The sequence below is a fragment of the Lampris incognitus genome, unplaced genomic scaffold, assembly GCF_029633865.1.
Source record: "Lampris incognitus isolate fLamInc1 unplaced genomic scaffold, fLamInc1.hap2 scaffold_324, whole genome shotgun sequence".
Classification (NCBI taxonomy): Eukaryota; Metazoa; Chordata; class Actinopteri; order Lampriformes; family Lampridae; genus Lampris; species Lampris incognitus.
The window spans coordinates 3,433-16,717 of record NW_026611282.1 but is presented as its reverse complement, the minus strand read 5'-3'; positions in this window follow the sequence as shown (position 1 = coordinate 16,717).

Sequence of the window (13,285 nt, the reverse complement as noted above, 5' to 3'; positions counted from 1 at the left end):
AATGGTGATTGGAGCAGACTTCAATGGGCATGTTGGTGAAGGGAACAGAGGTGATGAGTAGGTGATGGGCAGGTATGGTGTCAAGGGGAGGAATGTGGAAGGACAGATGGTGGTGGATTTTGCGAAAAGGATGGAAATGGCTGTGGTGAATACATACATATTGCAAGAAGAGGGAGGAACACAGGGTGACATATAAGAGCGAAGGAAAGTGCACACATAGGAAGGTGCTTGGTGTGTCATCTGGACAAAGGAAGGAAGACAAGGAGACTTGGTGGCAGAATGAGAAAGTACAGGAAAGTATACAGAGGAAGAGGTTGGCAAAGAGGAAGTGAGATAGAGAGATGAAGAACGTAGACAGGAGTACAAGGAGACAGCGTAAAGCGAAGAGAGAGGTGGCAAAAGTAAAGGCGTATGGTGAGTTGTATGAGAGGTTGGACACTAAGGAAGGAGAAAAGGACTTCTACTGATTGGCTAGACAGAGGGATCGAGCTGGGAAGGATGTGCAGCAGGTTTGGGCGATCAAGGATAGAGATGGAAATGTGCTGACAAGCGAGGAGAGTGTGCTGAGAAGGTGGAAGGAGTACTTTGAGGAGCTGATGAATGAAGAAAACAAGCGAGAAAGAAGGTTGGATGATGTGGGGATAGTGAATCAGGGATTGCGGTGGATTACCAGGGAGGAAGTGAGGGCAGCTATTAAGAGGATGAAGAGTGGAAAGGCAGTTGGTCCAGATGATATACCTGTGGAGGCATGGAGATGTTTAGGAGAGATGGCAGTGGGGTTTTTAACTAGATCGTTTAACAGTCTTGGAAAGTGAGAGGATGCCTGAGGAGTGGAGAAGAAGCCTACTGGTGCCGATTTTCAAGACTAATGGTGATGTGCAGAACTGTAGCAACTACAGAGGTATAAGGTAGATCAGCCACAGCATGAAGATATAGGAAAGAGTAGTGGAGAGGTGAGGATTAGCGAGCAGCAGTATGGTTTCATGCCATGGAAGAACACTACAGATGTGATATTTGCTTTGAGAATGTTGATGGAGAAGTATAGAGAAGGCCAGAAGGAGGTACATTGTGTTTTTGTAGATTTAGAGAAAGCATACGACAGGGTGCCGAGAGAGGAGGTGTGGTATTGTACGAGGAAGTCGGGAATGGCAAAGAAGTATGTAGGAGTGGTGCAGGATATGTATGACGGCAGTGTGACAGTGTTGAGGTGTGTGGTTGGAATGACAGATGGGTTCAAGGTGGAGGTGGGATTACAACAAGGATCGGCTCTGAGCCCTTTCTTGTTTGCAATGGTGGTGGACAGGTTGATGAAAGGGAGGACAGTGGAATGGTGAGGATGCAAGGAGTAGAGGTGACGAAGGCGTATGAGTTTAAATACTTGGGGGTCAACTGTCCAAAGTAACGGGGAGTGCAGGAGAGAGGTGAAGAAGAGAGTGCAGGCAGGGTGCAGTGGGTGGAGAAGAGTGTCAGGAGTGATTTGTGACAGAAGGGTACCAGCAAGAGTTAAAGGGAAGGTTTACAAGATGGTAGTGAGACCAGCTATGTTATATGGTCTGGAGACAGTGGCACTGATGAAAGACAGGAGGCGGAAGCTGGAGGTGGCAGAGGTGAAGATGATAAGATTTTCATTGGGAGTGATGAAGAAGGACATGATTAGGAACGAGTATATTAGAGGGACAGCTCAGGTTGGACGGTTTGGAGACATAGCACCAGAGGCAAGATTGAGATGGTTTGGACATGTGTGGAAGAGAGATGCTGGGTATATTGGGAGAAGGGTGCTGAATATGGAGCTGCCAGGGGAGAAGAAAAGAGGAAGGCCAAAGAGGAGGTTCATGGATGTGGTGAGGGAGGACATGCAGGTGGCTGGTGTGACAGAGGACAGGAAGAGATGGAAACGGCTGTGGCCACCCCTAATGGGAGCAGGCGAAAGTAGTAGTAGTTGTAGTTATCTATATTTCTACATTCCCAGGAGCACCAAGGCATACACATACACACATACATGTACACGTAAAACGCACACTTAAATACACAAAACTGATCGGTATTGGTAGGGTGTAACAATTAACTATTTAAATAATAAAGGAGCAATTTAAAAGTAATACCAGAATATTCAAGATTCCAAGGCTTATTTTTCTGCCTTTGGATATATAGTTCTGTACTAGCGAACCGTCTCTGCTATCTCAGCTAGCCAGAAATGAAAGACTACGGTATGCACTGCCCCTTAGCTTGTGATGTCAGCCCAAATTCTTTAGTGAACAAATTGCGAAGTATATGAGAAACAGTGACTGTGGCGGCAACCATGGCAATTTTTCCTCAATTGGATTTGATAGAACCGCTATTATCTTAAGTTCAGTTTGATATAAAAAGTTCAGAAAGAGTTAACAAAGTCAGAGTCGATGGAGCAGCTCCAGGCGGTAGGTTGATACAACACATGAAATGTCTTGGTCTTGCTCCTCTCATCTCCAGCTTTGCGAGAGCGTTGGTTTGACTGCCCTATATTAGATTTTATGAAACTTTACTCTCTCTCGCCCTCGTTCCCGCTCTCTCCAAGCCATCTATATTTCTCCGGTAGGTTGCTTTCATGTCCTCTTCTTCCTCTTGACCCCACAAGTTCATTTTTCTCAGCAGGTTTTTTTCCTTTTGTCCATCTTTCAACGGGTCCATATTCAAATAGTTATCATTGACAGTAGCATTAGCTGCAACAGTATTTTTAAGGACGCAGCTATCGTAGCTATTATCATAGTGGTAATGCTGAAAGTGGTAGACAAACAGAACTGATCCTGGTAGTGGTTACAAAATGTACTAGTTGTAGACGTTATAGTATAAGATGAAGTGACTGTGGTAGCAGTAATAGAAGTTATAACGATGGCCGCACTGAAAGCCATCACCGCGACTGAATGACTGTGTTCTGTAGTCTGCACAGGAATTGTTTTCGCTCTGTGTGTGTGTGTGTGTGTGTGTGTGTGTGTGTGTGTCTGTGATATAGCCCAAATCAAAATTAGTCTCAGAGGGCTTTACATTCACACAGTGAGAAACAGGTCGATACAGTAAATGACAGTCTGTAATTCTCTTAAGACTGGCGATGCAGATGACGAAAAAAACCTAAAAAATTTTCTTTGATTTTTTTTTTTGATTTCCCCCCCTTTTTTTCTCCCCAATTGTATCCAGCCAATTACCCCATTCTTTTGAGCCGTCTCAGTCGCTGCTCCGTCCCCTCTGCTGATCCGGGGAGGGCTGCAGACTACCGCGTCTCCTCCGATACATGTGGAGTCGCCAGCCGGTTCTTTTCACCTGACAGTGAGGAGTTTCGCCAGGGGGATGTAGCACCGTGGGAGGATCACGCTATTCCCCCCCACTTCCCTCTCCCCCACAAACAGGCACCCCCGTCTGGCCAATTGTGTCTATAGGGACGCCCAACCAAGCCGGGGGTAACACGGGGATTCGACCCGGCGAGGTCCGCGTTGGTAGGCAACGGAATAGACCGCCGACACTACCCGGATGCCCCCTGAAAAACTTTTTTTGGGGGGTAAAAAAAAACAAGAGAACCCTCAGAAAGAACATCAGAGGAGGGATCCCTTGTCCAACACGGTTAGATGTGCAGTAGGTGTGGCGTGGGCAAGATAGAAAATGCAGTAACAGATTTAGAAAATGAAAAAAAAAACACACAAGAAAACCGCTAAATGACTACACTTAGCTGCGGCAATTACATCCAAAGCAGAAAGGCAGAAGAGCAGGAGCCACGAGTGGGAGGACAGGCGGAGGTAAGCGTGCAACGACGTCCCTTTTGTTATCAGGGAAAGGGCAAAATCACCCTTAAGAAACTGCTGATAATTGCAAGCAAACGCTAACAGCAGTCTGCGGTTGACAGTAGCTCGATGTCCATAGATTCTCATAAAGATCCCCCCAAACTCACTTTGCATCGATTTGACTGTGAAATCTCGCTCTCTCGCTCCCCCCCTCCCTCCCCCTCTCTCGCTCTCATCATATTCCTCTCTCGGCTCCTTTGTGTTGGCTTCAGCTCGGGAAGAGAATGGCAGTCGCTTTCCTGATGTAACGCGCCGCCATCTCGAATTCATTTTAACACAGGACAGGCGCTTGTTCTTCGTATGCGCGAGTGTGTGAGACGAGAGAAGGGGGTGATGAAGAGCAGGAGAGGAAAGAGGGGCAAGAGAGAAAGGCTAATATTGCTACATAATGCGGCAGGCAAGAAAGAATAATATGGAGGGGAGACAGAAACCCACACGAGGGAGGCAGCCGGGAGCAGTACAGAGAACCGCTGCTTCCTGGAAGTACATCGCCACTCCCTCCAAAATCCTCCTCTACGCCGAACGAAAGAGGGAGGACCGGGAGGGGAGCGATTCCCCACAGATAGGTAAATCCCCCGCTCCCCGCCACCGCCTCTCTGCACCAAATGGCAACTAAATGTCAGACTTTTGTCCAAGTCCCAGTTCACCTTCGTTGTCCCAACTCATCTGCATGCGGAAGCGAGTCGGACGCAGACGAGGAGAGAGGCGCTTGTGAAGCGTTGAGGCAAAAAAGGGGTCTATTTGGGGTGGCTCCCGCTGCCATATTACAGCTCTCTTTAACTGCGATCTCGTAAAATTTTACTGGTTTCCCCCCACCCCCCGCAAAACCTGGCAACCTTGTCCACTTTGCCCTTAAGCGGCAGCCTTATTTGGACGGTTAAGTTTGGGATGGTTCGGGCGCCGAGGGCTGCCAGGGGACGACAGAGCCTCAGTTTGTGAGCCTGATGACTGGGTGGCAGATGGTGCAATAGGCAGGAACGGCAGCGTCCTGCAGAGAGCGATAGCGTATTTGTAGCGAGAGAACGAAGATGGCAAATGGCGCCTCACATTCACACACTGATGGCGGAGGCTGCCATGCTCATCGGGAACAGTCGGGGGGTTCGGTGTCTTGCTCTATAAGACACTCCGACACACTCTCTCGGAGGAGCCAGGAACCAAACCGGCGACCTTCCGATCACTAGACGACAGGGGTGTAAGAAAATATCGATACGCTCGAGTATGGCGATATCGTCTTTTGTGATACTGTATCGATTCTCAAAACCACTGTTTGGTGTTGTGTGTAACCCCACGGCCGCTAGACAACAGCGTTGTAATCTACCTTCGGCCATTTGACTCTTCCACGCCAACACAACAAGGCAAACTGAGACAGGGAGTAGCGTAAGCACGAAGAACACGAAACCCGCAATATATCGCCTTGCTCACAGTATCGCAATATATCGCGACATACCGGACCGTAACCCCTGTATCGTGATACGTATCGTATCGCCAGATTCTCGCCCGTACGCAGGCCTACTAGACGACCCGCTCCACCTCCCGAGATATGCAATTTTCCCTCACTGAGAACGGGCCTGACGAGGTTTTTTCGGTGCTTATGAGAGCCAAATTAGTCATGGTCGCCTCTCTTGTACTTGATACCGCTCTGCCCCCTCTCTCTCTCTCTCTCTCTCTCTCTCTCTCCCCCCCTCCCCTGACAACCCTCATCTTTATTCCCACTGTTGCCGCTTCTTTCTTAACCCTCGGCCAACTTGCCTCTGTTGTTTTTCCTTCCCCCCCTTCACTCCACCCCACCTTTCTCCCTTCCACCCTTCCGTCTCCCTCTCTTCTCTTTCTTCGGACTGATTAGGCCTCATCACGTTCTCTGAAGGTTGCGGGTCGGCGTCCCACGGGACACAGGGGAGGCGGCAGCTGTGTTTAAATACTTAATAGCACGTAGTCCCGATCTGTCGGAATTGCGTGACGAGTTGAGAGCAAGATTTCCCGGAGAGGCGAGTTCACCTCGCAAATTACGGCCGCCCCGTGATCACGGTGAGAATTGATAGAAGGCGAGCGGCACACGGCGCTAAAATACCTGCTGTAAGGATAGACGTTGGAAGCCTTTTGTGTGCCGCACCCAAGGTTAATGGCATACTGTGAAGAGCACAGATTGTTTGCTGTGACGGAAAATTCCAAGACACAAGTTCAGATCTCTTTACTCTGCTCTGCACACATTTACAGTTGTTTTCTTTTTGACACGAGGCGTCTTGTAAGAGCTGCGCAAGAGTCAGGCATTGCAAATTCAGCACTTTGTAAAGTCACTCAAATTTTAAGAACAGCAATGTACTATGTGCCAACTAGCTTGTTATTTACAGATATGAATAAAATTAATCTATCCCTTGAGTTGAAGTTACACACAGTTCAGCGGTTGCTTAGTGGTTAGCACTGTTGCTTCCAAATCAAGAAGGTCCGGGATTTTACAACCATGTTTGTGGAGTTTGCATGTTCGTCCCAAATAATGTGAGTTTCCTTAAAGACCTTGACCAGTGAAAATCAAGTAATAAACATTTTAAGGAAATGTTGACACTTTAAGTATGATAAAATACAAACACACGTGCTTCATACATCCAGCCATCCATTATCCAAGCCACTTATCCTGCTCGCAGGGTCGCGGGGATGCTGGAGACTATCACAGCAGTCATTGGGTGGCAGATGGGGAGACACCCTGGACAGGCTGCCAGGCCATCACACAGGGCCTCCCCACACACACACACACACACCCATTCATACCTAGGGGCAATTTAGTATGGCCGATTCACCTGACCCACATGTCTTTGGACTGTGGGAGGAAACCGGAGCCCCCGGAGGAAACCCACGCAGACATGGGGAGAACATGCAAACTCCACACAGAGGACGACCCGGATGACCTCCAAGTTTGGACTACTCCAGGGCTCGAACCCAGAACCTTCTTGCTGTGAGGTGACTGCACTAACCACTGTGCCTCCATGCTGCCACATTTCATACAAAATGAGTTTATTTTTGGAGAAAACATCAATATTTCAGATTCTCAGTGCAACAGTAGGCGAAGTATGTCTCGCCACCAGACACTTGAGAGATAAATGTTCTCATCCAAGGCTGAGAGAAGACTATCAACAGACATTCTCTTGGAAACCACATTATTAAACTAAAATATAGAAACCACTGTATGTCAACCTCACTGACCACTACCTAAACTTAACCCTAAATTTAACTACTGGAACTGTGGTTGCTACTGTGTGCCATGGTTTGCAATGAACAAGTTAGGGAATCGAAACAAGGTGTATGAACTGCAAAACTGACTTTTGGGTATGCATTGCACATTTTCAAGTTCCGTTATGAGTGTGTTATTTGGGAAATACTCCAGCCGGATGGGGTCTTTAAGGTGCCTCAGTATCCCTCCACAGTCCAGAGACATGCATGTCAGGTGAACTGGTGATTTCCAATGCCCCTTTTCTACTACATGGTACCGGCTCAACTCGCTTCTGTGTCGTTTTCCATTACCGTAACAGTACCCCCTCAGTGGACCCGCTCCAGTCTTTTTGGAACCTCGGCGAAGGTGGTACCAGATAATTGGTAACAGTTACCAAAATGCCGGTACTTTCCAGTAATGGAAAACGAAAAAAGGGCGAGTTGAGTCGAGTGGAGTTGAGCCGGTACCATGTCGTGGAAAAGGGGCATAAATTGCCCATATGTTTGCATGGGGGTGAAGGCAATTGCCTTCAGAAATGGACTGGCAAACTTTCCAGGTCAAGCCCTGCTCTCCACTCAAAGCATGCTGGGACAAACCATAGTTCCCTGCGACCCTGACAAAGAGTACACTGGTAAAGAGATAGATAGAAAAGAGATAGATGAAGAAGTATTGAGGTGGTTTGAAGATTGTTCTCAATGCTGAAGGGTTCTTTATCGCCCAATAACTCCAGCTGCATCATCGCTCACTTCTTCCAGGCTGCATCTCCTCTGAGGGCCCACTACTTCTGAAACTCAACTCTCACTATATAGCCCTCTCCAATCCATTCAGCTCCATATTTAGCCCACTCCAGTCAGCTCCATTTCATTCAGTTCAGAATTGTTTTACAGGCATGAAAAATTGAAATAAAAAAAAATAAAAAATTGCTGAAAGAATTTACAAGGGAGAAAAAAAAGGCTTATCACTGAGATAGGGTTTTTGAAATTTCAAATCCTTCCAAATAAACCCTGTTTAAATGACAAGATTCACGGCATCATAGACGTGAAGTACCACTGTTACTACTAGACCAAGTAGTACTACTTGACCAAGAAAGTAAAGACTTGGAGAATTTGTATTCAGTAAAATTCAGGCAAATGTCCACCGGCTCTGTCGTGTTTATGTACTGTCCGGCTTGCAGTCACATCAGGTGTGGGTCACATTTGTAAGGACTATTTTACAGTCCAGATGTCACATGCACTAACCAGATGTCCACCATGATCCATGTGGACCAATAATAATGTAAAAGTGGACATCAGCAGAACACAACATTTCCCTCTGCATATACCCGTTTGTATTTCATACAAGCGCAAACACAACGGTGTCAGACAAAATATGGCTTGCAGATTTTGTGGCTTTTAGGATGTGGTGTTATAGTCAGAGAATAAAAAAACAAAGGACTGCTGACCGTACATGTATACGGGCATATATGAGCGCCTTGATGTTCACCAGCAACCTCGTCCAGACCGAGAGCAGCAAGACTTGGGGTTATTTGCGCTGTTTTTGTAATTCAGTTAGTTTGGGTACTGATCCAAGGTATTTCTGCATTAATAAATAAAAAGCACCACATATTTCTTCCATAAAGGGACAGACGGTGCTGACAAGAGAGAAGGCGATCTAGGCTACAGGGAATTCTATCGAGAGGGGAGAAAAGCTTAATATGAAGCAGTCATTTGTTCCAGGAAGCTGAGCGTTTGACTCATAAGAGATAATACATTCTATTCATTTTACGGGAAATGACTTCGCAGTGAAGAATATGATGGATAACGTTCACAAGTGTATTTCAGCACTTAACTGAAGCACACGTCTCCGGGAAAACAGACTCGTGGTGCTCTGGGGAAAATACGGCGGGGAGTCAGATTGAGCACGTTTGGCGTAGTCGCCAGTCCACTGCGGCTCTCGTTTGGAGCGTCCAGTGAACACAGCAATACTGGATAAAATGGCTGCACGTCAGCTATAGCACATGCACCGTGTCAAAATCGGCTGCAGCAGACACTGACCCCTTAGGCTGGCGCTTCGGCCAGAAATCTGTAAAATAAGCACAATTTTTATATAGTTTACTTATAAGATTTTGCTTCAAACGCTCTTGACCCAACACGGGTCAAGCTGTGTGTTTTTGCTGAGGCACACAGCTAATCAGTGTCACCTCTAGTTCTGTCAACCGGTAAAAATGAAGGGACCAGAGATAACAAAAGATAGATCTTCTCCGAAAAGACGAGAGGAAAACAAAAAGAAGAAAATACACCAATAAATAGTGTCGATAACAGACTTATCTTATATGTGACATGCTCGTATAAAGTTTATAACTGCATACATCTCTAAAGTGTCGCCAGCAGCTCAAAGTAGGAGTTAAAATGGTTCGATCTAGATTTGAGTACTTTTTGGCCCCGTTTCACACGAGAAAACGCTACGGTGTTCGCCTACCCCGGGGATGTTGGCAACGGAAAATGCCTTGCCTTTTTATACTTTATCGTTACAACGATGATTGGCCATGAAGCTGGGTACCTTTAACAAAACATGTCACTACCGTGGCTGCCCTCTAATGAGGAGCCGTGATGAACAGTGATCTCATCATAGGGGTTAATAACATAACAGGGTTAATGCAGAGTGCCTCACACTGGACTTTCGCAACAGTCGAAAAAAACAAATGGCTACTGGGCTGTCGTTCAGTGGCGGCTGGTGCTAAAAAAAAAATTTTTTTGGGGGGGGGGGCGCAATTTACCTTGGCGCAGCACACCTGACAGCTGCTTTAACATCCACACAGTCACAGAGTTATTAAGAAGGACAATGCAGCCTATAGATTTTATCAGGGTTCGTAGACGGTGGATGATTGACAGTCGAGACGAGGCGTTGTGGTGGGTGTGAACATGATTGACAGCCATGAGAATTGTCCAATCACATTAGATCAGAAACATGAAAACAACACCAATTCGCTGCCAATAAAAGTGGGAGAGTCTGGGGTGCACAGAACTGCGCCCCATAGAAAATCTGAAGAAACCAATCAGACAGCAGCCTCAGGTCACCTGCTCGCCACAAGTTTGAGGGCTTACATAAGGTATGGTTTGGCCGGCGCCCCTCACCCAGGAAGTATATGTATTCAGACAGAAATCAACCGAATACCATTGGAACCAATATTTAATGGCTGCTGACAGACTGAAAACACTTTTATTTCATAATTATTTGCATTATACAACTAAATTATATTTAACATGTTTAATAATAATAATAATCACTGCATTTATATAGCGCTTTTCTAGACACCCAAAGCACTTCGCATTGAAGGGGGTAACTCACCTCATCCACCACCAATGTGTAGCACCCACCTGGGTGATGCGCGGCAGCCATTTTGCGCAACAACGCTCACCACACACCAGCTTGAGGTGGAGAGGGAGGAATCATTGAGCCAATTACATGGGGGGGGGATGATTAGGTGGCCAGATGGAGAGAGACAGGTTGGGAATTTTGCCAGGACACCAGGGAACCCCCTACTCTTTGCGGTAAGTGCCGTGGGATCTTTAATGACCACAGTGAGAGAGTAGATTATCAACTTGTGACATCTGAAAGGGGCGGCGCCCAGTGCCCTGTACTACCCAGCCGCCACCGCTGGGTTATTCGAGTTATGGGTTGAATGGGTTTGGCCTAAGATGGACCTGCTAACCATGAAAACGACTAGACCAAGCATGGGCCGCGGAACGCATTTCGAACTGCCTCCCGCCCCTCGCGTGCATGTGTATACACACACACACACACACACACACACACATCCTCGCCACCCAACTTTGAACCGACTTGACTTCAGGAGCCACTTTTACGATCGTTACAATATTACAGCTAACACATTAATAGACTAAAGCCGGGGTCGGCAACCTATGGCACGCGGCAGCGTAATCACTGGCACACGGGCTGCATGGCCTGCCAGTTTGATTGACGTCACGGCCTTTCGTTCACGGCCTGTCTCCCGCTCGAACATCAGCGGCCACGTTTCAGCGGCCAATCAGGTAGCGCTTCTCTCATGAATATTAATTAACCTTCCCCTGCCATCCTACGTTTCGAAAATTCTCCTCCCACTCATAGTGCAGTGCAGCACTTCAAGATCGGTAATGGCACTATGGCAGCCCCGTTAGCTAAGAAAGCTAAAGGCGACGTTCGGCCTTTCCATCCCTCATGGACAGAGGAGTAGGGTTTTGTTCCTCAGAAGGACCGTGCTGTGTGTGCTTTTCGTTTTGAAAAGTTTGCCGAACGTCAAGTGTTAAACGCCATTTCGAGACAAAGCACACGAGAAAACCTTCAAAGATCAGGAAGACGAGGCAGAATCCATCAGGCGTGCAGTGTCCAATTATGGAACGCAAACTAACCACCTCAAACTCCTTGCCGCTGGAACAGCTAAAAACCATGCGACCGAAGCGAGCTATCCCATTGCTCACTGTATCGCTAAACGCGGGAAGCCGTTCACTGATGGCGATTATATCCAAGGAGACTTTTCTGTGTACCTCAGCTGTTCTGTTTGACGGCCTACCAAACAAAGAAGCAATCAAGGCAAGAACACAGGACATTCCCATGTCAGCTAGAACCGTAGAGCGACGCATCGAGGAGATGGCACGTAATGTCAACGAGCAGCAAACAGCTGGGCTGAAAGATGCGGTGGTGTTTAGCATCGCCCTTGACGAGAGCACCGACGTAAATGACGTGCCACTTTTGGCAGTCATGGCAAGATATGCAACGCAGTGTGTTTGGACCCAATTGCGGAGAAGAGGCAGAGGCAGTTGGTTAAAAATCGCTTTACTGGACTTCAGCAAAACGCACACCAAAAAAAACCACTGCCAAACAGGGCAGGCAAAAATGCAACCAGAGTAAACATAAAAAACCAAACAAAGGAAACACTCTCTTACACAGAGGAGGCAGACGAGGGTTCAGAAGACACAGGCTTCCGCAGACCAACGTGAAGCTTTTCCAAGACTCGACCCCCGTCTGTCTGCAAAGCACCCCGTCAAATAGTCCCCAGCACATGTTCACCTAATCACAGGCCAACCAGTACGCAGGCGCCACTCATATCGGCTGATAGAGGCTGATAGAGAAATGTCACCTGTTGGCTGCTGATCCTCTGGCCAGTGATCGTGTCACGAGATTGTGACGATTCGGCTGTAAGAGAGGAGCTCTGCTGCTTAAAGCCAATGTCTGACACAACAAAAGGTGAGGACATAGCCAAGGTCTTTATGGACCATTTTGAGGAGCAAGGAATTGACATCAGCAAGACCTTCGCAGTGACAACAGGTGGCGCTCCCGCCATGGTCGGGAAACAGAGGGGAGCTGTCAGATGAATCGAGGAAGAAGTTGGTCACCCCGTCATGACACGCCACTGCATAATTCACCAAGAAAACCTCTGTGCAAAGACGTCAAAATCAGATCTTACCGAGGTTGTGGCTACGGTGGTAAAGGTTGTTAACTTCATAGTTAAGAGATCTGCGCTGACACACCGACAGTGCCAGTCCCTGCTCGAGGAAATGGACTGCGCTTACAAAGATATCCCTCTCCACGCAGCGGTTAGGTGGCTAAGCTGCGCAAAGGTTTTGTCGGCTGCTTTGATGCCATCAAGGCCTTCCTGGCTGAAAAAGGCCAAGACTACCCCGAACTAGAGGACGAGAAGTGGGTTGTGAAACATAAGTATCTCACGGATATTACGGGACACCTCAATGAGCTCAATCTCTGACTGCAAGGTGCACGGCAAACTGTTTTGGACATGTTCGAGACATGGACGGCTTTTGTCGGCAAGCTAGCACTCTTTTCAAGCGATGCTGCTACCTCCACTTTCCGCTACTTCAGACGCGCAAAGGAGCTGTCCTCACAGCGCAACATCAGCAGCAGTACCGCTGAACTTGGCGAATACATGCGCGAGCTTGAGTCGGAGTTCACAACACGATTTCAGGACTTTCAGAAGTATGGACCCATGTCCTCTTTCTTGATCAAGCCCGACAGCTTTGATGGACATGAGTGGGACTTATCTCTGATAGACTGGTTGGATACACGGTACATGGAAATGCAGCTGATTGAGCTGAAGAGTTCAACACTGTGGGTGACCAGGTTTGCAGAGCTATGGAAACAACTAGAGACCACGACAGTGCAACATCACCGAACCTGCATCCTCCCCTGCTGGGCATCTGTACCGGAGAAGTGCAGCTGTCTCCGGAACGCTGCGGTGGCTTTGCGGACAGTCTTCGTCTCACCGTACCTCTGTGAGCAGATATTC